A 23,233-nucleotide genomic window follows, 5' to 3' on the forward strand; every position below is an offset into this window, starting at 1 on the left:
AAAATGGGGTTAAAAAAAAAAAGGGTAACTGTACAGTACAGCGGAGAAACTTGACAAAGATTATCTTAGCCAGGCGATCAAGATCAACATTAAGGGTGATGTCATGTTGGGCCAGGTGCGGTGGCTCACACCTGTAATCCCAGCACTTTGGGAGGCTGAGGTGGGTGGATCACCTGAGATCAGGAGTTCAAGACTAACCTGGCCAACATGGTGAAACCCCATCTCTACTAAAAATACAAAAAATTAGCAGGATGTGGTAGCAGGCACCTGTAATCGCAGCTACTTGGGAGGCTGAAGCAGGAGAATCGCTTGACCGTGGGTGGCAGAAGTTGCAGTGAGCTGAGATTGTGCCACTATAGTCCAGCCTGGGCAACAGAGAGAGACTCTGTCTCAAAAAAAAGAGTTATGTCATGTTGATATTATGTACCCTTGATATGATGGGATGAAAATGGTACTTTATGTTCATGGTCTTGCTCCAAAAACCACATAATCTCAATCTAATCACAAGGAAAACATTATATAAACCCCAAGTAAGGGACAGTCTACAAACTACCTGTCCAGTACTCACCAAAACCATCAAGTTCATCAAAAGCAAGGAATGTCTGAGAAACTGTCACAGCTAAGAGGAGTTTAGGGAGACATGACAACTAAAGGTAATATGGTTTTTTGGATGGGATCTTGGAACAGAAAAAGGAGCTTAGGTGAAAACTAAGGAAATCTGAATAAAGTATGAACTTTAGTTAATAATAATCTATTTTTCTCTTTCTTTTTTCTGTTTTTCTTGTTTTTTTTTTTTTTTTTTTTTTTTTTTGAGATGGAGTTTCGCTCTGTGGCCCAGGCTGGAGTACAGTGGCACAATCTCGGCTCACTGCAAACTCTGCCTCCCTGGTTCAAGCGATTCTCTTGCCTCAGCCTCCTGAGTACTGGGATTACAGGTGCCCACAACCACGCCCGGCTAATTTTTGTATTTTTAGTAGAGATGAGGTTTCACCACGCTGGCCAGGATGGTCTCGAACTCCTGACCTCATTATCCACCCGCCTCAGCCTCCCAAAGTGCTGAGATTACAGGCATGAGCCACCGTGCCTGGCCTCGTTTTGCTTTTTTCATGGATTTTTTAAATTTAGTAGGCCATGGCATTGAGCCTAGATTTGTTCAAGTGTAGGACAAGATAGAAGAGTGGTTTACCGTTTAATAAGATGTCATGATTGTAAGCCTAAAGGCCTTAAGTCTGATATGATCCTGACCAGAAAATTGCTTCATATTCTTGCAAAGGAGAAAACTACCTATTTTAAGCAGATATGTGTAAGATGAACTGGAATCAGAAGAGATTAAAAGTGGTAAGACTAACTTAGAATTTTGCAATAATGCAGGTGAAAGATATCAGAATGCCTATGAAATCTTTTTTTGCTTGAGGCTTTTTATGTCTTTTTGCCTTTGGCATTTAATATGTTGTAATGACAGACAGTATCTTCTAATTATCTTTTTTCTTAACATTAAGTCCTTGCTAACTCATTAAGATTTGGGAGCTTCTGCAGTATGTAATATGTTTATATACAATAATACCACTTAAGCTAACCTTGATAAAGAGCTTAAGACAGGGTTAATTTTTACTTGGGAAAAGGGTAAAAACTATTCTCTGAGTATCAGTACCATGTAAGTAACTAATGCATTGCAGAAAAACCAAATGGTTACTTTCCTATGTCTTCTTTGTCAGATCTGGTTGTAAACTTTGATTGCAGGGATTGTAGCTTACATTTATTTGTCTTCAGATTAACATTTAGTTTACTGCCTTACCCAGTGCTCCATGCACTGTTGTTGATTTTGGCTTTATAAAAATAGTCATCATTTTCAGAGAGAAAATTTAAAGGAGTGACACCTTGTAGTAGCAAAAAATAGTCTATGACTCAAATATTAAAATCTCAGGATTGATTAATGTATCTCCATTCTAAACAATGGGATTTTTAATTGCCAATTAGAATAATTACCAACTTTTAAATGAAGATTTACTATGGACCAGCCACTGTGATAACTGCTTTACAATGCTCAATATTATCTCATTTAATCCTCCTAACAATGCTTTAGGTAGCTATTATCATTATTCTCCTCATTTATAGATGAAAAACAGGCTTAAGGAAGTTAATTGTGAAATAATTACTTACATTTTATTAATACATTCTTTCTTAGTATCATAAAGCCTACAAATTTATCTTCTAAATAATCTTTATTTTCTGTGAACTCAAAATGTCTTAGATTTTCTAAGTTTGTTACTAAACACAGGCTTTCTTAAATTACTACTACTCTTCCTTAAAGAAGATGTTAGTATGATTCTAGTAAAAAGTAAGTTATCTTGTCAAGAACTAGAAATCAGTTGTCCTATTAAATACAAGGTCATCATTTAATGCTTTAATGTGTGTGTATTTAAAAACAGATGAACATGCCTTTTCTGATTTAGGCTATAGAGTTATAAAAACCTAAATTTATTAATTATTTATTCAATATAATTATCAACCACATAGTATTTATAAGATGAATTTGAAAATGAAAACAATTATTCTCTCCATATCAAAGTAATAATATATTTGCATCCTGATAATTTGGTTTATATTTGCTCTGACACTCTATTTTTATGGCTGGATTTGTCTTTTTTGAGATTTAGTGTCCAACAACTGATAACTCATTACTGTACACTTGAGACTTCTCAGGAAGATTTACTATATAGATGGCAACCACTATCTGAACAGGGTCATAAGTTTATGGATGTATCATATTAGAAGTTACAAGCATTTCCTGAAAAATCTCACATCCTCCAAAACTGTGCACTAAATAAGACAAGGTGCACGGGGAAAATGGAATTAGGAGCAGTAAACTCAAAACTTTGCAGTCAAAGAACTAACAGGATCAATAACGGTCTTTAAGAAAACATTATACAGTTAAAAAGACATGCTAAATTTTTAAATAAATAAAACAATGCTACGGAATATATAAGACATTACCTTAAGAAAAAATGATAGGCCGGGCGCGGTGGCTCACGCTTGTAATCCCAGCACTTTGGGAGGCCGAGGCGGGCAGATCACGAGGTCAGGAGATGAGACCACGGTGAAACCCCGTCTCTACTAAAAAATACAAAAAATTAGCCGGGCATGGTGGCAGGCGCCTGTAGTGCCAGCTACTCGGAGAGGCTGAGGCAGGAGAATGGCGGGAACCCGGGAGGCGGAGCTTGCAGTGAGCCGAGATTGCGCCACTGCACTCCAGCCTGGGTGAGAGAGCGAGACTCCATCTCAAAAAAAAAGAAAAAAAGAAAAAAAAGAAAAAATGATAGTAGCTTGACAGAAGCGGATATAAGGAAAGTTGAGGTTGCTAAATGATAGAGAAGAGAAAACTGAATAAAGATCTGAGAGTATCACTCTCAACAGGCACATCCAAGACAGAGTGCAGGGCCAAACAAGGAAGAGGCAATCTGAGTGTGAAAATACAAAACTGGGCTCCTCTATGGCTTGCTGCTTTCAACCCTGCACTTACTTTCCAATTTGCTGCTGTTACTGTACTTGAAAGTGCAAAGCATTAATGTGCTTGAAAAACTGATAAACTATTTTATTCACATTATTTCTCAATTTGTCCATCCCATATGAGCTAATTTGCTAATTCTCATTTCAGAAACACATATCGTAACCAAACAAATCTAACCTGAAGAGATTACCTTTGCCCCTCACCTCTAGATTAGTGAATATACATCCAATGTATTACTTATTTATTAGATTTTAATCATTTAAAAATATCTTATAAATAAATTAAAACCTCATTACATGGAGCCTTAACTTATTGTACCCACAACATACATGTTAAGATTAAGTTTGGAAAAATGAGATAGCCATTAGATTTTCTTATTGTCTCCTTGGGGTTTCTTATGTATTAAGTTTGGAATTTTTAACATTTGAAAAATTTTTAGACACACTTTTTACCCCATTTTAACCCATAATTTCAGTTTTATCTAAGTAACTTTTAAACTCTAATTAAAGTGGGTTTGAAATAAATGACTTCAACATTTTATTGGTCCTGTTATGTGCTGCCAAATGTACTTTTTATTTCACCGAAATTAAAACTTTTCATGAAACAAAAATACAGTTGTTATATAGTTATTTTTAACTTTTTAATGTGCTTTCACACTTACCATTTTATCAGAAGTAACTATCCTCTGGAGAGTCTGAACTATACACCAGATCTACTTCTGCTACAATTTCCCTAATAATGAGTCCTTGGATCCTCAGTATGAAAATTATTTTTTCAAGGCAAATGATTTTTTATGGCAACATTTTATTTAAATAATTTCTTTCTCACCTAAATTTTCTCACCTTAAGTTAGTTTAAGGGCACAGCTGTTACCTTTTATGAGCTTGGTTTCCAGGTTCCTTGACCGTTCAAAGTTGTTTGTTTTTTAATCCCCAGACAGGTATACTTCTTTTCCAGACTTTAATCTTTTCTTCTCCAGAAATCCACTTCTCTGCTTCATTAAGCCTCCCTGTAATATCCAGAATTAAATCTCATACCTCATTTATTGTTGTGGTTGTAGATTGCGTTTTTTCTCCATGCAGCACTGGAAATGACTTTGAAAGGAATGACCTGAAGTTTTCATCATTCAATTTATAGTAATTTTTACTTCTAGATAGTTGTGGAATAAGAAGTTGTTTAACCTAAAAAAGAGAGAGAGAAAAAAAAATCATTAAAAGTATTGGGAGAGGGGAAGGGAGAAGGGCAATAATGGCTTTCTGCTAATAATCGAAGGGATTCGTCATGTGAAGAAATAGTATTTTTCTGTATAGTTTTCAAAATAGAGCCAGGCCCACTTGGGAGAAATCCTAAAATGCACAAGATATCTTATCAAATGAGTTTATTAGTCTCAATCCATTCCAAATCTTCTGCGTCTTTTTTTTTTTTTTTGAGAAAGACTCTTACTCTCTCACTCTGTTGCCTCATCTAGAGTGCAGTGGCACAATCACAGCTCATTGCTGCCTCAACCTCCTGGGCTCAAGCAGTCCTCCTGCCTTAATCTCCTGAGTGGCTGGGACCACAGGTGTGCACCACCATACCCAGCTAATTTTTTGTAGAGACAAGGGTTTCACTATGTTGCCTAGGCTGGTCTTGAACTCCTGGCTTCAAGAAATTCTCCCACCTCAACCTCCCAAATCGCTGGGATTACAGGTGTGACCCCTCTGAGAGACTTTGACTAAAGGCCAATTACAGCAAAACAGAATCCTGCGGTGCATTAGAACAAAGACAATGAGGATGAACGAACCAGGTTCAAGTCCAGATTCTGCTGCAGGCAAACTTGTATGACATTGGGTGAGTTTTTTAACTTCTCTTTGCCTCAGTTTCCTTGTCTATAAAATGAGATTGAAAGTAGTGTCATAGAGTAGAGTTTTTGTAAGGATTAAATTAATGTACCTAAAACATGCCTGACAACTTGTATGCATCATCTGTTAACTCTAAATATTAAGTTATTTTGTAAGAATTTCTGTGCTCTTCTAAATTTTTTGGAATTGGAGAATAAAATTTAAGGCAGCCTATGCTTCTGAAAACTCTTCCTTCCACTTTTCCATAAGTACAGAATACATTTTCGTGAAAATGCACAGATTCTCAAGAATAGGGACCTTTGATTTGTTCAGTGATGATTCCCATTCAGTAGGAGTGGCTAGTCTGTAGTAGGTGCTCAGTAAATATTGAGGAGCCCTAATTAGGGAAAAGGAGTCAGGCTGGTGGAGGTAGCAAGAGAAAGTAAAGATATAAAGCAAATAAGCTATAAGTCTGCCTTTCTTCATGGTCCAGGACATATAAACAAAAGAGGAAGCAGATGAGCTATAGGTCTGCTTTTCTTTATGGCCCAGGATAGATGGTCCTCCTGCACAGATAACAAACATAATTCACAAACTTCCTGCTTACCATCAAATGCCTCAATTTATCAAATGCCTCGGCTGACAGAAGAATGCAATTTAAGCTCTCTGCTGCCTTGGCATTATCAATCAACCCAAGAACCATCCTATAAAATCTCCAGCAAGCCTTTGTTTCCTTGCAGTCAGCCTCTCTTCTGCTGGTCTGCCCATTGCCTTCTCACAAGATATTTTCCTACTTTCTCTAATAAATCTGCGTTTCTTTACCTACAACTGCCTTGGTAAATTCTATTACCCCTGTACCACTGGCCCAGCTAGTCATCACTCACCCGTGACAAAAATGTATTGAAGAAATAGATGAAAATGTCCAATTGCCTCACATTTTGAAGAACAAATAGATGTATTTAGAAAGGTTATACCATGATAATTCCATTTAATCCAAAATTAAGGCCTTGTTTGTCATAATCAGGACACTCAAAAAAAAAAAAAGGTCCTCAAAATCAGGAAATGTCTAATTTCTCTGTTTTGCTTCTTTTAAAATTTGCACTGGGACAGGCATAGTGGCTTATTCCATCAGTTTGAGAGGCCAAGATGGGAGGATCACTTGAAGCCAAGAGATCGAGACCACCCTGGGCAACATAGTGAGATCCCATCTCTACAAAAAATTAAAAAATTAGCTGGGCATGGTGGTGTGCACCTGCAGTTCCAACTAATTGAGAGTCTGAGATGGGAGGATTGCTTGAGCTTAGGAGGTTAACGCTGCAGTTAGCTATGATCACACCATTGCACTCCAGCCTGGGTGACAGAGTGAGACCCTATCTCAATCAAGCAAGCAATCAATAATCTTCACTGGAAATGATTCCTTGATGTATTAGTTTGTTTTCACGCAGCTGATAAAGACATACCTGAGACTGGGCAATTTACAAAAGAAAGAGGGTTTTTGGACTTACAGTTCCACGTGGCTGGGGAGGCCTCACAATTATGGGAAGGTAAAAGGCACGTCTCACATAGCGGCAGACAAGAGAAGACAGCTTGTGTGGAGAAACTACCCTTTAAAAACCATCCGATCTTGTGAGACCTATTTGCTATCAGGAGAACAGCAGGGGAAAGACCTGAGCCCATGATTTGATTACCTCCCACCAGGTCCCTCCCACAACATGTGGGAATTCAAGATGAGATTTAGGTGGGGACACAGCCAAACCATATCACTTGATAAGTGATATGTGGCACTTTTCTATTCTTGGCATTTTAAACATCAGTATGAATCTTTTGGTGAGAGGGCAAACATATGCAGCACAGACCAGGTGCAGAGCTGACCCGCAGTAAGAAGGCTCCAGAATTTTTATTTAAATGATAACAAAAGAGATGAGTATATAATATGAACCCCATAAACCATGTGTTTCACTATCAATTGATCAAGGAGTAAACCTTTTAAGTGCATTGATGGTTTGGTAAATCTTGGCATGGGTCTAAGATGTGTGGTTTTCTGCTGTGAATGGATGATTGAAATCTGTTCCAGCTGGATTATTACTGGTTCCTCAGCCTCTCCCACTCCTTTATGGATCCCACCCCACTGGCAAAGGAATTAGCTCATTTCCAAATAAAAATTAGATAATTAGTTTGACATATCAACAAATGTATAAACTGTATAAAATTTCTCCTATTAGATCATTCAAAATCTGCACATAATACCACAAAATGTACATCTTATACTGTGTGAATGACCATGTTAGTGTCATTAATACTCAGATATTTGTACCTGAATGAGGTTCAAGATGGGACTAGGAAATCTTAGAAAATATTAGCGAAATATCAACCACTCAAAAGACCTAGGTTTATTCTTTCATTTACTATCACTTCAACCAACTATTTATACTCTCTAAATTTCAGTTTACTCATTTATAACACAAGAATGTTAATCCCACCTTACAGAATTATTGTGTTAAATGAGATAATGTATGTAAGAAAACTGCCACACAAAAATATTAAGAAAAAATGTTATTGTGAATAATAATACTATTTATGATATTCATCAATTTATTAAAAAAATATTTACTGAGGACTAAATATACATCAGGCACTGCTCCACCCTGTTGATACTGAAAGGCATTCATTTGACTCTAGAGAAATATAAACTCTTTTTTTTTTTTTTGAACAGGGTCTGGCTCTATCCTCCAGGCTGGAGTGCAATGGCACCATCTCAGCTCACTGCAACCTCGGCCTCCTAGGTTCAAGTGATTCTTATGCCTCAGCCTCCTAAGTAAATGGGACTACAGATGCTCAACACCACACCTGGCCTATAACATATATATATATATCTATATATATATATACATATATATACATACATATATATGTATATATGTCAGTGGGAAATAATTTTAATCAAAGAATTGTATATTTTCTTCCCACATATCCTGCCTTGTATTAGGAAATGACATTGTGATCTATTTCATTACAAGCAAAATATTATAAAATATTTACAGGAAAACATTAAAAATAACCCAAACACAAGAGACAAGATGAAATAAACTGGCTTTTCAGAAATCTCTACTCCAATGCCCACAGCACATAAGAAGAGAGTCAAAACAAACAAGCAACTAAGATCTCCCTGATCACAAATTTCCAAAGGGGAAGAAGCAGGGTGAAAATGGTGGTGTGAAAAGGAATGGATGTTGGCAGCACTGCTTCAATAACTGATCTATTCTGAATGAAATACCCTCTTTTATGTGCAGCAAATTCTGAACAAGGCTAAATTTTAGGATATTCCTTGAACTGAAATTAGAAAATACCCTGACAATGGAAGCAGCTCTTTCATCTAAGTTTAATAAGAGCCTCTTTCTCCATGGGCTACTGTTGTGAACACAGGCTGTTCTGGCATCAAAAGCTGTCACAGTAGCCCTTCCATCTCTTTCATGAAAGCCTCACAGACATCATCCTTAGTTTGTACTGAGGCAGGAACAGAAGGACTAGATCTGGGTGCTGCTTTGGCAAGAGGCACAGCAGAATTATCCTCTGACCGTCTTTGGGAAGCAGCAGTAGCCCTTTTATTCTCCCGATGTACTCTCAATGCAGTGGGCACAAATCGAGTAATCTCTGCCTTGGGATTAGTGATCTGTGGTTTGGCACTGATGGTTGCTGTGGCTTTCTTGTCAATGGTGGCTGCACTCGTATCATCTACCTTGGGTCGCTGAATCAAGTTGTGTGGGGCACTTAAAATCTCAGGGTTCAGCAAGGAAGCTGGTGGGAAAAGCCCAGGGGGGCAGATCCCAAGGGGAGGTACCCAAGGTGGGCGCATCTTGCCAGGACAAAATATACTTGCATTAGCAAGTATATTTGCTCTTGTATTTGGTATTTGGATTAAAAGCCAAAATGAGCTTATAGTGATGCCTACAAACTCCAGGAATACCTGGAGGTGAAGGGGGAGGTATCCTTGGTGGGGGTCCCCGAGGAAGGGGACCAGGAGGCACACTTGGAGGTGGACATGGGGGAGGTAGTAAAAGTCGGTGGTCATGGAGGTAAAAGTCAGGGTAAAGGCTGACTCCTGTCATTCCAGGTGGCCTCAGGAGGAGCTCCTGGAGGTGGTCCAGGAGGAAGGTTCATAGGTGGCCTAGGAGGCCGCAGTGGTGAAGCATGGGAGGTGCTTGTATCTGAGAAGGAGGAACAGACTGCGGGGGAGCCTGCCGCTGTGAAGAAGCAGTAGAAGTGCCATCAGAATGCGATTCCTCTTTATGCTGTTTTTGTGATTGTTTTTCTGCTTTAGAGTCATCAGAATCATCTTCATCATCATCTTCTGAAAATTCCTCTACTTCCCATCCCTCCTCAGGGATTTCTTGACCTGCCATACGAAGCATCGTGACTTGAAGAGGAGTCAGTTCCTTCATGTTCTTTTTTTAATTCCTTGATTTTCCAGGCATATCTGCAAACCATACACTCAGACCTGACTTCCTTTTTTCATTGTTGTCTCTCTCACCATCATCACAGTGCACACTTTCTCAATCTGATCTGTCGTTGTCACTGTCATCAGTACTGTCATCATACTTATCTTGATCCATGTCCTCAGGATAGGAGGATCCATCTCTATCCTGAGGATCCATGTCCTCAGGATAGAGATCATCATCTTCACTGGTGCTAAAAACATCATCATCATAACCTCACTGGGCAATTTCAGGACTATGTAACATGTCTTCATCTCACCTACGAGGGGGAAGATCTAGGGCAACACCCACTTTACGGCCATACATCTGCACGACTTGAAGAGGAGGTGGACCAGGGGGAGAGCCAAGAGGTTTTCTGCCAGGGGGCAAATGTGGAACACCATGTCCCAAGAAGAGAAGGATAGAAACTGCCTGAGTTGGAGGTCCATAGGCTGAGGGTTTCTTAGGATGGAGGGTGGCTGGGCACCAGGAAGTGGAATGTCCTGGATCAAAATGTTAGAAGGAGCATGTGGCATATCTGGTAAAGAAATACTCTCCACTTCCATGTGCTGGGCATTCTTGACAGCATCCAAATATTGGTTAAGTTGAGCCCTCTTCTGTTCATACTCTATTTCTAGCTTTCTCAATTCTTTCTAAATATCTGGATTCTCTTTTTTATAGAGTCGTTAAATATGTTCAAGGTTTTCACACAGCTATTTTTACGCTTGTCTTTCAGTACTTTCTCGTTTAATTGTGGCTGTTGTACTGGGTTAAACTCCATTTCATCCAATTTCTCCATGTCTCGGATCATCTGTTTGGGATCCTTCATCTTTAAAACTGCAGCTCGAACCATCATGAGTTGTTTTTTGTTCTTCAATTCTCTGTTCCGGGCTTCCTTTCAGGCTTGGTCTGTGGTGTTCATAAATTTTCCACTCTTGGTGGATGATGTAGATCTCCTTCCCATGTTGACAATTTGTATGGTTTACTCGTTCATTTAAAAAAAAAATGGAAAAGAAAAGAAAAACACTTCTTGCTGTGCTCCGAGGACTGCAAGATGCCAGGAGGGGTGATTCCTGGCCTCTTTCACTTTGTAAGGGCCTTCAACTCAGCCTCGTGGTCAACCCTTCAGCTCCGCCATCTTGAAACCTCACGCCCCTATGCAATCGTTACGTCATTTCCCATTCCTCCGTCCTGCTGTCTCTCCAATTTTTGCATTTTTAATAGAGATAGGGTCTCGCCATTTTGGCCAGGCTGGTTTCAAACTACTGGCCTCAAGTGATCTGCCCACCTCAGCCTCCCAAAGTGCTGAGATTACAGGTGTGAGCCACTGCATCCGGCCGAACATAAACTTCTTAATAAATGGTGCAATCAAATATGCCTGTTTGTATAGGTCTGCAATGGGTTCAGTGAGAGCACAAAACTTCAATTCTACCCAAAGAGGTGGTGTCATAAAGAACCTAACTGTATTAGTCATTGTCCCAGCAAGAGAGAAATAGCACACTCAAAAGCTACATGACAAATGTTTACTGGAAGGACTACTTAATGAGACAGGGAAGGGTTAAAGGAACTCACAGGGATGGTAAAGCTCCCAAGGATGAACAGGAAGGGGAAGAAGTTAACACCCCCAGGCTGAAAAGGATGCGGAAGTTTGTTTCCAGTGTCAAGCGAAAGCTGTAGCCATGGGAGCTGTGGTGTTGGTCAGAGGAGCAAAGCCGCTGCTAAACCACAGTCCAGCAGGGATGAAGGTGTGGGGAGGTGGAGGCCAAGTGATTCAGTTAGGTGGTGAGGGCATTTTAGGGAGACAGCACTACAAAAACAAAAATACAGAGGGGTGGGAGAAAACCATGTCACATTGCTGGAACTGGAGTGTAGGATGAAGTAGAAGTCAGATCATGAAGGGCCTAGTATATCACACCAAGGCATTTGGACCATATCCTATATAACCAATAAAAGCCTGTGCCCCATAAATGACTAAAATAATCTATTACTAATTAAGTCCCTGTGTTTGTCTTGTGGATTGGGTTGGCGGAGCCGGGAGAGGGGGGGAGGTTGAGAGATCATTTTGAGTAGTTTGTGTCTGTTTCCCAGCTTAAGACTTTTCTGAACCAAGGCTGCTAATACAAATCACATATGTTATGGAGGACACTGTACCGTTCCTAATTATTTTAGGGTAATGTATTTAGTTACACACTAAATTAACACTAATTGAAGTTGGAAGAGGTTCAGAAAGTAATTAAATATTATTTGGAATTGAACAGTGGAGTAGGATATGTTGCTCTTTCAATACAGAATTCATGCTGAATGATTGCACTAATTCAGCATAATTCAGGCTAAATTGACATTTTTCCCCTGAATTCCAGCAAACAATCCAGTCTTCTTCACTTTTATCCAGATCACATGAAAACAAGAGAAAAGATGCCAATGCAAGTATATTTGCTCTTGTATTCAGTATTTGGACTAAAAGCCAATATGAGCTTATGGTGAAGCCTACAAACTCCAAGTCACATAAGATGAACAATCTGTTCTGCTTCTTTCCTAATCTTGCCCATTGAGGTTCAAGGGAGGTACTCAGAAGCTTGTTCAAAGAGAAAATTGAAAAATCATTATTAAAAAGAGCTCTTAGAGACTGTATCTATTGCTTTTTTGGTCCTGTTTATTTTTTTTATATAAAAAGAGATAGAAAAGGTATACTAATTTTCTTTGCATCCGAACACACATGTTATAATTTGCAGCACTTTTTTATATAAAAAGCAGACATTCATTTTGCAGCAGATATTTTTTTTTTTTTTTTGAGACGGAGTCTCGCTCTGTCGCCCAGGCTGGAGTGCAGTGGCGCAGTCTCGGCTCACTGCAAGCTCCGCCTCCCGGGTTCACGCCATTCTCCTGCCTCAGCCTCCCGAGTAGCTGGGACTACAGGCACCCGCCACCGCGCCCGGCTTATTTTTTTTTATACATTTAGTAGAGACAGGGTTTCACCATGGTCTCGATCTCCTGACCTCGTGATCCGCCCGCCTCGGCCTCCCAAAGTGCTGGGATTACAAGCGTGAGCCACCGCGCCCGGCCTGCAGCAGATATTTTTGTGGCACAGTCTGGGGCCACAGAGCAGCATGGCTCATACTAACCAATTATAAGAATTAAACGTTCAATTCTAGCTCTATTGGCTACTATAACCTGAACTAAAAATTAAGCCTATTTGTGGAGGTTTTTTTCTGTATGTATATTAGGTTTTATAGCATAAAAGAGTATCAATTTATACTTGCTACCTACCTATATTTTGGCCTAAGTCAGTTATTGCTTTCTATCCAGTTTTGGAGTGTTAAAAGCAGCAGACTAGCTTAACTCATGGACAATACGTGATGGTATGCACAGTTCTATTTGCTTATCTTGTATACATTCTGGATTTTGATCAAATTCATTTTTAATTAATTTGTTGCATCTTAAAATAAGTGTGGGCTTAAAACCGTAATCTGATAATTTATTTACTCAGAGATTTCTTGAGAGTTTAGCTGGAATCAGAGGAATAATTAGGTTACTGTGGGTCTCTAGTGTATCATGGCAGTTCAGAAATTCAAAAAAGATTTGCCCCCTCTCATGAGGAAGGTTTTCTACAGGGCAAAGAAGTAAGGATTAAAACTCATGACATCCAAGGGAAGAAGGGAAGATTTTACTCCAAAAGGAGAATGATTTAGACCAGTTACTCTGAAGCCCAAGGAGGAAACAGACCATAGACATTCAAGAACTCTAGCTTATCTTTTAATGAGCAAAAAGAGAATCTCCTCTGTGGGGGCTGTACATTGTTCAGTGTTGCTGGAAGGCAGGGTGTGTAGGAGGAAACGGTGTCAGGTAGCTGGAGAGTGGTCCTTAAATAGATAGCCATGTTATCTTTCTGTAGGTGACAGAGAGCCATTAAGAATTTTAGGAAGACGAGGGATGTGCTAAAATTTGCCTTTCAGAAATATCACTTACAGAAGTATGGAGGCTCCATTGAAGAAGGTGAGCCAGGAAGCATCTTAGTAAATGGGGATAATTCAAGCCAGGTTTACCAAAAGAACTATTTACACAGCCATGGATAGGGTGCAGGAAAATGTAAAGGATAGCACAGAACCCAGGGGCTAAGAGCTGTTAATACACCTAGGCCTGAAGATGAAGGAAGAGAGCAGTTACTGTAAACCCAAAGGGGAGTATTGTGGGAAAGAGACCACCTTAGGAGGAACCATGACCTTGGGCAAGGGTCACAGCCAACTTAAGGCAAACCTGCAGAGAGAAAGCTGAAAAAATATATACCCTCACCTCATACCCCTCCCTCCTCTTATTCTCCTACTTGGTCTCCTCATTGGCCAAGCTCAGTGAGAAAACAGAAGGCAAGAAGGACTTTTGATGTTGTTCATACGGAACTGCCTCCTGGAGCAAACAGTATGCTGGAAAAACATGGCAAGAGGATCTAGAACAAATGGAAGCTATCTATCACAGTCCCCATTTTCTGCCCCTCCACATCCCGTTCTCCTCCACTCGTTTGAAAACTTTAGGTCTCAAGCCACAGTACACATGAAGTCCCATCAGCTACAAAATCATAGCAGGTTTGCATGCTTATGCCATGTAATCTCAAAAGCAGTTGGAATAGAATGGTAGAGTAGGATATGTTCTCTCAATACAAAATTCATGTTGAATGATTGAACTGAGCTAAATTGACATTTAGCAATTACATGGTATATGCATAACTACTACTGGTGTGTGTGTGTGTGTGTGTGTGTGGCTAGTCTAGTGGTATATGCATAACTACTCCTGGTGTGTGTGTGTGTGTGTGTGTGTGTGTGTGTGTCTAGGCTAGTCATTTAGCAATGACTACTTAGGTGACATTTAGCAATTACATGGTGTACACATAGCTACTACTGGTGTGTGTGTGTGTGTGTGTGTGTGTCTTAGGCTAGTCATCAGAACAGCCTCTCTCCTCTACCCATTCCATGTTCCCCTTGCTCTCTGCCAGCACCTCAGTTGGAGGGGCTTCTTCACCTGGTAGAGACCACAAACTTCACTTATGTACACAAGTCTTTGGTGGTCTTGTCTTTATTAAACTGTCTCAGTTTTCTATCAATAAAACCATTAGAAAGTAATACTAACCAAAAAGGAGTACAAGCCCCACCCACCAAAAAAAAGCCCTCTGAGTTCCACACATAGTCCTCCTTTTTCCATGGTGTAGCAGCAACCCAGTTTCCCCCATGATCAATTATCCAGGCAGCACAATAACTGGGGAGTTTGACTACAAGTCAAAATCCTATGTGTAATCTTTCAGGCTCTATCAGAGGCAATTTCAAAGGCTGGGGAGGTAGGAGCGTAGGTGCTAGCATGGGGCGGGGGAGGATATCTGTTTTTCCCACACCAGACTCGGTGCACAGCTACTGCATTGCCACCTTCGCAGGGAGTTACAGGCAAGAATTCAGGCCCCCTGGGTCAGCCATGCTCTTGTGCATATCTATATTCCTGCCTTGGCGCCGCCATTTGGAAGCCATTTTATTGGGACAGGCCTCCAGTGAGACATTGTTCAGATGCTTCTGACAAAGCCTCCTTAGGCTTTCCAGTCTGACTCAGGATTCTATACTTTTCCACCCCTAGCCCTTCTACCTCTCCTCCTCACCAGTCCCAGAGACCATAAAACAGCAGGAACTTTTTATTCGGAGCTCTTCCAGGATGAGACAATCCCCTAGTCAGCATGGACGCATCCTACCCTTGCCCATGCCATTTCATAAGGGGTAAGTGTGGTGTTGGGGAGCTGTCACCGTTTCTTGTTTAGCCTCTTGTTTTACTGTCAAAGTAAGTGAATAAAGTATTACTTTCAGTTTTGCTCATGGTCTTAACTGAACACCCTGACACCTGGCTTCTCTCTGTCTGAAAAATAACAACCTCCTTCCCTATCAATTCTGTGGCAGGAGGAAGCCAAAGTTATCATGGAACAATCTCTGCTTCCAATTTATCCCCCAGTAACCTAAAAACAATGCCACATCCTGGGTAGAATGGAAGGTCTTAGTCCCACTATTGTACTCCCGTTTATTTCACCAGTCTGGCGCTCAGAAAACCTGATAGGTCAGAAGACAGTGGACCACCACAAATGTAACCAAGGACAAACTCCAGTCTCAGCTTCTGGTACTGAATGCACTATTGAATGCATTCCCTTTAATACCCATGAGAAAGAAGCATCAGAAGCAATTCAGATTTAACTGAGATGGACAACAGATTATATCTGCAGTCTTCTCCTTTGGCTCTCCTGCCATTTATCATGATAAAAGCCAAATGAACCTGGACCATCTGAACATTCTAGACAACATTACATGTGTCTATTATATTGCTGATATCATGTTAATCAGACCAGATGAGTAAGAAGCAGTAAGTACTCTAGATGGTCTGATAAGACCCAGGTATTCCAGAGGGAGGGATATAAGTTCTATACAAATTTAAAGAACACCACGACAGTGACTTTTTCAAGAGTCCAATAGTCTGGGGCATGCCAGGACATTGCCTCCAAGGTAAGAGGCAAGTTATTGCACTTGGCACCTTCTAACACTATGAAGCATAGCATTCGGTAGGCCTCTTCACGTTTTGGAGGCGACATACTACACTTGGGAATACTGTTCCAATCTATTTACCATGTGATGCAGAAGCTGCCAGTTTTGAGAGAGACCCAGATTGTTCTGGTGGGACTATCGTACGAGCATAAGCCAGGCTGTAGTACAAATCATCTTGTTGCTTATGCCATATGACAAGGTATACCCCATTATACTAGAGGCATATATGATAGATCAATAAATCATGAGGAGTACTTAGCAAGCTCCAATAGCAAGCTGCAATATGGACCTCCTAAAGTTCTGAATTAAGACCATGCATGTGCAGCACAGAACTATCTTCCATGCTAAAAGCAACTGCTGGCATATTATTAGGTTTAGTTGCAAACCAAGCTATGACCACTGAGGTCACTAAGGGAGTATTTGATTGGAGGTGTCCATTATGAATTGGGTGCTGTCAGACCCAACAACTCATAAAACTGAGAAGGCCCGTGAGCAATCTGTCATACAATGAAAATGATGCATTTTGTATCAAGCCCAGGCAGATCTAAGGGGCACAAGTAAGCTGCACGAATAGGTAGCCCAGAACCACATGTAACCCATGACTATTGCATATATACCTTGCCTTCAGCTTGCTCCTATGGCTTCATCAGAGTTCTCTATGACCAGTTGATCAAGGGTTGTTGTGTAGATGGGATGGCTCAATATTTTGGTAGGAACCAAAAATGGATTGCTATTCCACTATAGCACCCTGCGTGGGTGGGGGGGGGAGGTGATAAGGGAAAATCCTCCTGGTGAACAGAGCTTTTGGTGGAGGGAGAAGGAGCCAAAATAAGAACACGTATAGACTCAGTGGCAGTGATGAATAGTTTGGCTAGTTAGTCAGGGACCGAAAGGAGCAAGATTGAAAGACTGAAGACAAAGAGATCTGAGGGAAGACATATGGGGATAGACCTATGGGGGAGGGTACAAAGGGAGAGGATCTTTGTATCACACATCAATGCCCACCAGACAGCCTCCACTGAAAGTGAAGCACAAAACAACTAAGTGGAGAGGAAGAGTCAGCCAGCAGATGGTTGGCTCTCTCCTCAGACCCACCGATGTTTGTACACTGGACATGTAGTTGTAGCCACAGTGGCTATATATATATATATATACACACACACTATGCAGGGGCACCTAATAAGTTGGACTTTCTCTTTCCAAGGCTGATCTAGCTACTTCTACTGCTGGGTATGTTGTGTGGCCTGCTGTCAATAGAGGCAATGCTGACACCCCACTTCGGTATATCCCTCAGGGAACCTAATTAGCCCAGTGTTGGCAAGCTATTGGGCCCCTTCCACACTGTTAACACCGACAGGGATTGACGTGCTTTCCAAACATGGGTTTGATTTCGCTGCCCATGATGCTTTGACTGATACCTATATGAGAGTTCCTGACTGTCAGGTTTTCTAACATGTGTTCCTGCTTCACATCACTTTGTACCAAGGGACACTGTTTGGCAAAGGAGGTAGGTCAGTGAGCTCATGACCATGGACTCCATTGGTCTTATTATATGCATCATTATCCAGGACCTGGCAGCTTGATACAGCATTAGAGTGGACTCTTAAAGGTGAAACTAAGGCACCATTTTAGAGATGTCATTCTTTGATGATGAGTGGATGTTCTTCAGGATGCAGTATATACCTTAAACCAATGCTGATACAGGATGCTGTAACCCCAGTAGGATATGTTGGTCAGAGAATCAGGGAGTAAAAACAGGAGTGTCCCTTTCTACTGCTACTCCTCATAACCCACTTGGAGAATGTGTGCCTCTCATCTCTGCAAGGCTCTATGAGTTCAGAGGCCCTCGTTCTTAGGGTACACATTAAGAGTCTCACTAAATTGAAATCTACAGCTGGCATCTAGTAACTTTGGGATCATTGTGCCAGTAGGACAGTAGGCACCAAAGGAGTTAACAAATCACTATAAAAATATGAAATTGCTACTAAACGGTTTTGGCATAGAGAAACATATTTGTCACTCAAGTAATCCCCTGTGATATCTCTTGCTATTCTCTTGTCCACTTTTAACTATTAATGGACAATTACAGTAACCACAGTCTGTTAATGTCTGTACCACTCTGCAAGTGGTAATAGTCAAACAACTTTGATGATGATTAGACACAGTTGGTAAACCTATGTACAGCCACTATTCCTGTCACCATAGCCTATTAAGCATGCACTTAGGTGTCTGGAGAAAAAGAGTAACTGACAATGACCAAATGAGTCACCTTGTCCATCTGATTATTGAGAGGCTCTTCGACTATGAATGGTCTCTGATGGACATTTACCTGGGACACAAATATGTTCACATTCTGTTCATTCCAAAAGGCCCATCCACATCTACATCTCCCCTTCCACATTGTGATCAATATTCCAATAGTATCCTTTCCAAGTTCCTGAGTGTAAAAAACTATTATCAACTGCTCTTGAGTGAATGTAGATCTACTTCTGAGGCCATTTCTCCCCACACACAAAGTGGTTAACTATATATACAGCTCAAGGTTGAGCCCACCAGCAGTGGGATAGTGGTACAGCAGCCATCCCTGTTTTCCTATTGCCAGCACACCAGACAGATCCGTCCATAAACTGAGCCTAAGTCTTTTTCTCTGCAGTTAACTCATTATAGAGAGGGTTGAAGGCAAAGCGGTAGGAGCAGACACTAGATGGGAGTTGGAGCCACTGGCTCTCCTGGGACAGTTTGTTGTACCTTCTGGACCTGCTCAGGTATGGCTTCATATACACCAGGAATTGACAAACCACAGCCCACGGGCCAAATCCAGCCTGCCACCTGTTTTGTAGCTTGCATTCTTTGCAAGCTAAGAATGGGCCTTCCATTTTTTAAAGGGCTGGAAAAAATCAAAATAAGAATAATAGTTCATGATACATAAAATTATCTGAAATTCAAATTTCAGTGCAATAAATAAAGTTTTATTGGAACATTGCCATATTCATTCATTTACATCTTGTGCCACAGCAGTAGAGTTAAATAGTTGCACCAGGAACCATGTGGCCCACAAAGCCTAAATATTTACTATCTGGTCTTTTACAGATAAAATTCGCTGACCCCTTGATATATACTACTTCCATTTTATGATGCAATACACTGTTCACATCCAATTTTATGGTTCAGTGAATCAGAAAACAGAAGTTTGGCAATTTGGATACCCTATGGTCAAGAATTCAATCTGTTCCAAGACCAGCACAGTCAGGATCTTTTTCTCTAATGAATAGTTGTTGGCAGAATAGAACATAGTCTTATTCCAAAACTCTAGGGGGTCTATCTTCTGATTCTTCTATTGGGGCTTGCCAGATGCTCTGCATAGCATTTCTGTCTGCTGCTGACAGAGCAGACCATTGGTTTGGCTTGGTCACAGGGTCCATGTGGCAAGACTGCCTGAACTGCAGCCTGAACTATCTAAGAGTTCTTTCTTATTTCAGGTTCCAATCAAAACTGTCAACTTACGAAGGTACCCAGTAAGCGGGTTGGTACAGCATGCCTAATGTGGCAGATGTTGCCTCAATAACCCAAAGAGGACCATAAAGCATTCTGAGTGGTACAAGTTACAGTAACTTCTCTTCTACTTCAGATGGATGTCCCAATATGACTCAGACCACTTGTCCTCCATAAACCTCAATATTGTAGGCTCTTGAACTTTCACAGATTTTCCCTCTCATCCTTGGGCAAACATCTACCATACTCTTTCCACAGGTGTTGATCTTTATGGAGATATGTTTATGCTGATTAACATTCTGAATGCTTAGCTCCTTCTCAGAGAGTGCTTTCTGGAGAACTCAACTTATGACCCCCGGAGCAAGATTGTAATGGCATATTGCTGTCCCTGCTATGTAAGTGCAAGCCATTTCTGATTCCACTTACTAACGGAAATAGAAAAGAAGGTATTTTTATACCAGGTGCTAGTCGTTCTGTCGATTTGCACTAGTAAAGATACTACATCTGGAACCTCAGCTATGCTAGGTATCACCATCTGTAGTAGTTAGGGTTCTTCAAAGAATATGAATATTTAGATTTGGATCGTCATGGCGGAGGGGAGGCAGGACTAGACTGCAGCTCTGACTCGGATGGACAGAGCAGCATGCAGAGGCTCTCATTGTGAATTTTTAGTTCCAGAACGGCTGCAGGAATAAATCAGCAATCCTGAAAGGACCCACAGACCCTCTGAAGGAAGTGGACTACTCCTGCAGGATCCAGAAGACACCCCAAATACTGTAAGCACCTGAACTGCAGAAGTGGGAAAGGGAGTTCCTCTGCCCCTGAACACACATCCCCACTGGGGAAACTGAAGGTCTAGTTTGAAAGAGAAGATTCCAATCTTACCTGGGGTTGAGTCAATTTAAAGAACCGAGTGAAATACAGGGGCAGAGCAAGCAGCGGGAAAGGCCCTAGGAGCTTGCTGGGTCCCCAAGCAGGCCATTCCTGCCTGGCATCACTGGGATCCTTCAGGAGGGCTGCCAGCAGCTCAGGGAAAATGCCACAGGGAGAAGGAAGTCTCCAGCTGAACTTTGTAACATTTGAACTGGTTGAGAAGCCTCCTAGCCAGAACCCGGGGGAGGGCATGAATCTGGTGTGCACACTTCACAAGCTAGGGGAAGAACTAAAGCCCTTTTCTTTTGCAGCTGGGAGGCGGGTAGCCTGGGGGAAGTTCTCAGCCCTGCTTGCCCACTGCCTGGAAACAGACTCAGTGCTGTTTGTGGGGGCACAGTGGAAGTGAGACCACCCCTACAGATTGCATGGGAGCTGGGTGAGGCCTATGACTGCCACTGTCCTCCTTTTCACTGACAACTAGCATGACTCAGCAGAGGCAGCCATAATCCTCCTAGGCACACAACTCCACTGACCTGGGAACCTCAACCCCATCCCCCACAGCAGCCACAGCAAGACCCACCCAAGGAGAGTCTAAGCTCAGACATGCCTAGCCCCGCCCCCACCTGATGGTCCTTCCCTACCCACCCTGGTAGCTGAAGGCAAAGAGCATATAATCTTGGGAGTTCTAGGGCCCCACCCACCCCCAGTTCCTCTCCATACTACCACAGCTGATGCTCTCTGGCAAGTGCCACCTCCCAGCAGAAGGCCAACAAGCACAAAAATAGAGCATCAAGCCACCAAAGCTAAGAACCCTCAGAGAGTCCATTTCACCCGCCTGCTACCTCCACCCAAACAGATGGAGGTATCCACAGCTGAGAGATCCATAGATGGTTCACATCACAGGACTCTGTGCAGACAACCCCCAGTACCAGCCTGGAGCCTGGTAAACTTGCTGGGTGGCTAGACCCAGAAGACCAATAACAATCTCTATAGCTTGACTCTCAGGAAGCCACATCCATAGGAAAAAGGGGAGAGTACTACATCAAGGGAACACCCCATGGGACAAAATAATCTGAACACACTTCAGCCCTGGATATTCCCTCTGACAGAGCCTACCCAAATGAGAAGGAACCAGAAAACCAACTCTGGTAATATGGCAAAACAAGGCTCTTTAACATCCCCCCAAAATCACACTACCTCACCAGCAATGGATTCAAACCAAGAAGAAATCCCTGATTTACCTGAAAAAGAATTCAGGAGGTTAGTTATTAAGCTAATCAGGGAGGCACCAGAGAAATGCAAAGCCCAAAGCAAGGAAATCCAAAAAACAATACAAGAAGTGAAGGGAGAAATATTCGGGAAATAAATAGCATAAATTAAAAAAAATCAAAACTTCAGGAAATATTTGACACACTTATTTTAATGCAAAATGCTCTAGAAAGTCTCAGCAATAGAATTGCACAAGTAGAAGAAAGAAATTCAGAGCTCGAAGACAAGGTCTTCAAATTAACCCAACCAACAAAGACAAAGAAAAAAGAATAAGAAAATATTAACAAAGCCTCCAAGAAGTCTGAGATTATGTTAAATGATCGAACCTAAGAATAATCAGTGTTCCTGAGGAAGAAGAGAAATCTAAAAGTTTGGAAAGTATATTTGGGGGAATAATCAAGGAAAACTTCCCTGGCCTTGCTAGAGACCTAGACATCCAAATACAAGAAAAGCATAAAGAACACCTGGGAAATTAATCATAAAAAGATCATCGCCTAGGCACATTGTCATCAGGTTATCTAAAGTTAAGACGACGAAGAAAAGAATCTTTTTTTTTTTTTTTTGAGATGGAGTTTCGCTCTTGTTGCCTAATCTGGAGTGCAATGGTGTGATCTTGGCTCACTGCAACCTCTGCCTTCTGGGTTCAAGCAATTCTCCTGCCTCAGCCTCTTGAGTAGCTGGGATTACAGGCATGTGCCACCACGCCTGGCTGATTTTTTTGGTAGAGACGGAGTTTCTCCGTGTTGGTCAGGCTGGTCTTGAACTCCCGACCTCAGGTGATCTGCCCACCTCGGCCTCCCAAAATGCTGGGATTACAGGGGTGAGCCACTGCGCCCAGCGAAGAAAAGAATCTTAAGAGCTGTGAGACAAAAGTAGCAGGCAACCTATAAAGGGGGGCAGGGGAATCTATCAGATTAACAGCAGATTTCTTAGCAGAAACCCTATAAGCTAGAAGGGATTGGGGTCCTATCTTCAGCCTCCTCAAACAAAACAATTATCAGCCAAGAGTTTGTATCTAGTGAAACTAAGCCTCATATATGAAGGAAAGATACATTCTTTTTCAGACAAACAAATGCTGAGAGTATTTGCCACTACCAAGCCACCACTATATGAACCGCTAAAAGGATCTCTAAATCTTGAAACAAATCCAGGAACACATCAAAACAGAACCTCTTTAAAGCATAAATCTCACAGGACGTATAAAACAAAAATACAATTTAAAAAACAAAACAAAACAAAAACC

The 23,233-nt window shown here is 41.3% G+C and overlaps 1 pseudogene; it reads right to left on the reverse strand.

Annotated features, from left to right (window-relative positions):
- Positions 1 to 8,518: 8,518 nt before the first annotated feature.
- LOC129489611 (WW domain-binding protein 11-like) lies at positions 8,519 to 10,799 on the reverse strand (annotated as a pseudogene).
- Positions 10,800 to 23,233: the final 12,434 nt, after the last annotated feature.

This window comes from Symphalangus syndactylus, chromosome 1 (assembly GCF_028878055.3).
Source record: "Symphalangus syndactylus isolate Jambi chromosome 1, NHGRI_mSymSyn1-v2.1_pri, whole genome shotgun sequence".
Classification (NCBI taxonomy): Eukaryota; Metazoa; Chordata; class Mammalia; order Primates; family Hylobatidae; genus Symphalangus; species Symphalangus syndactylus.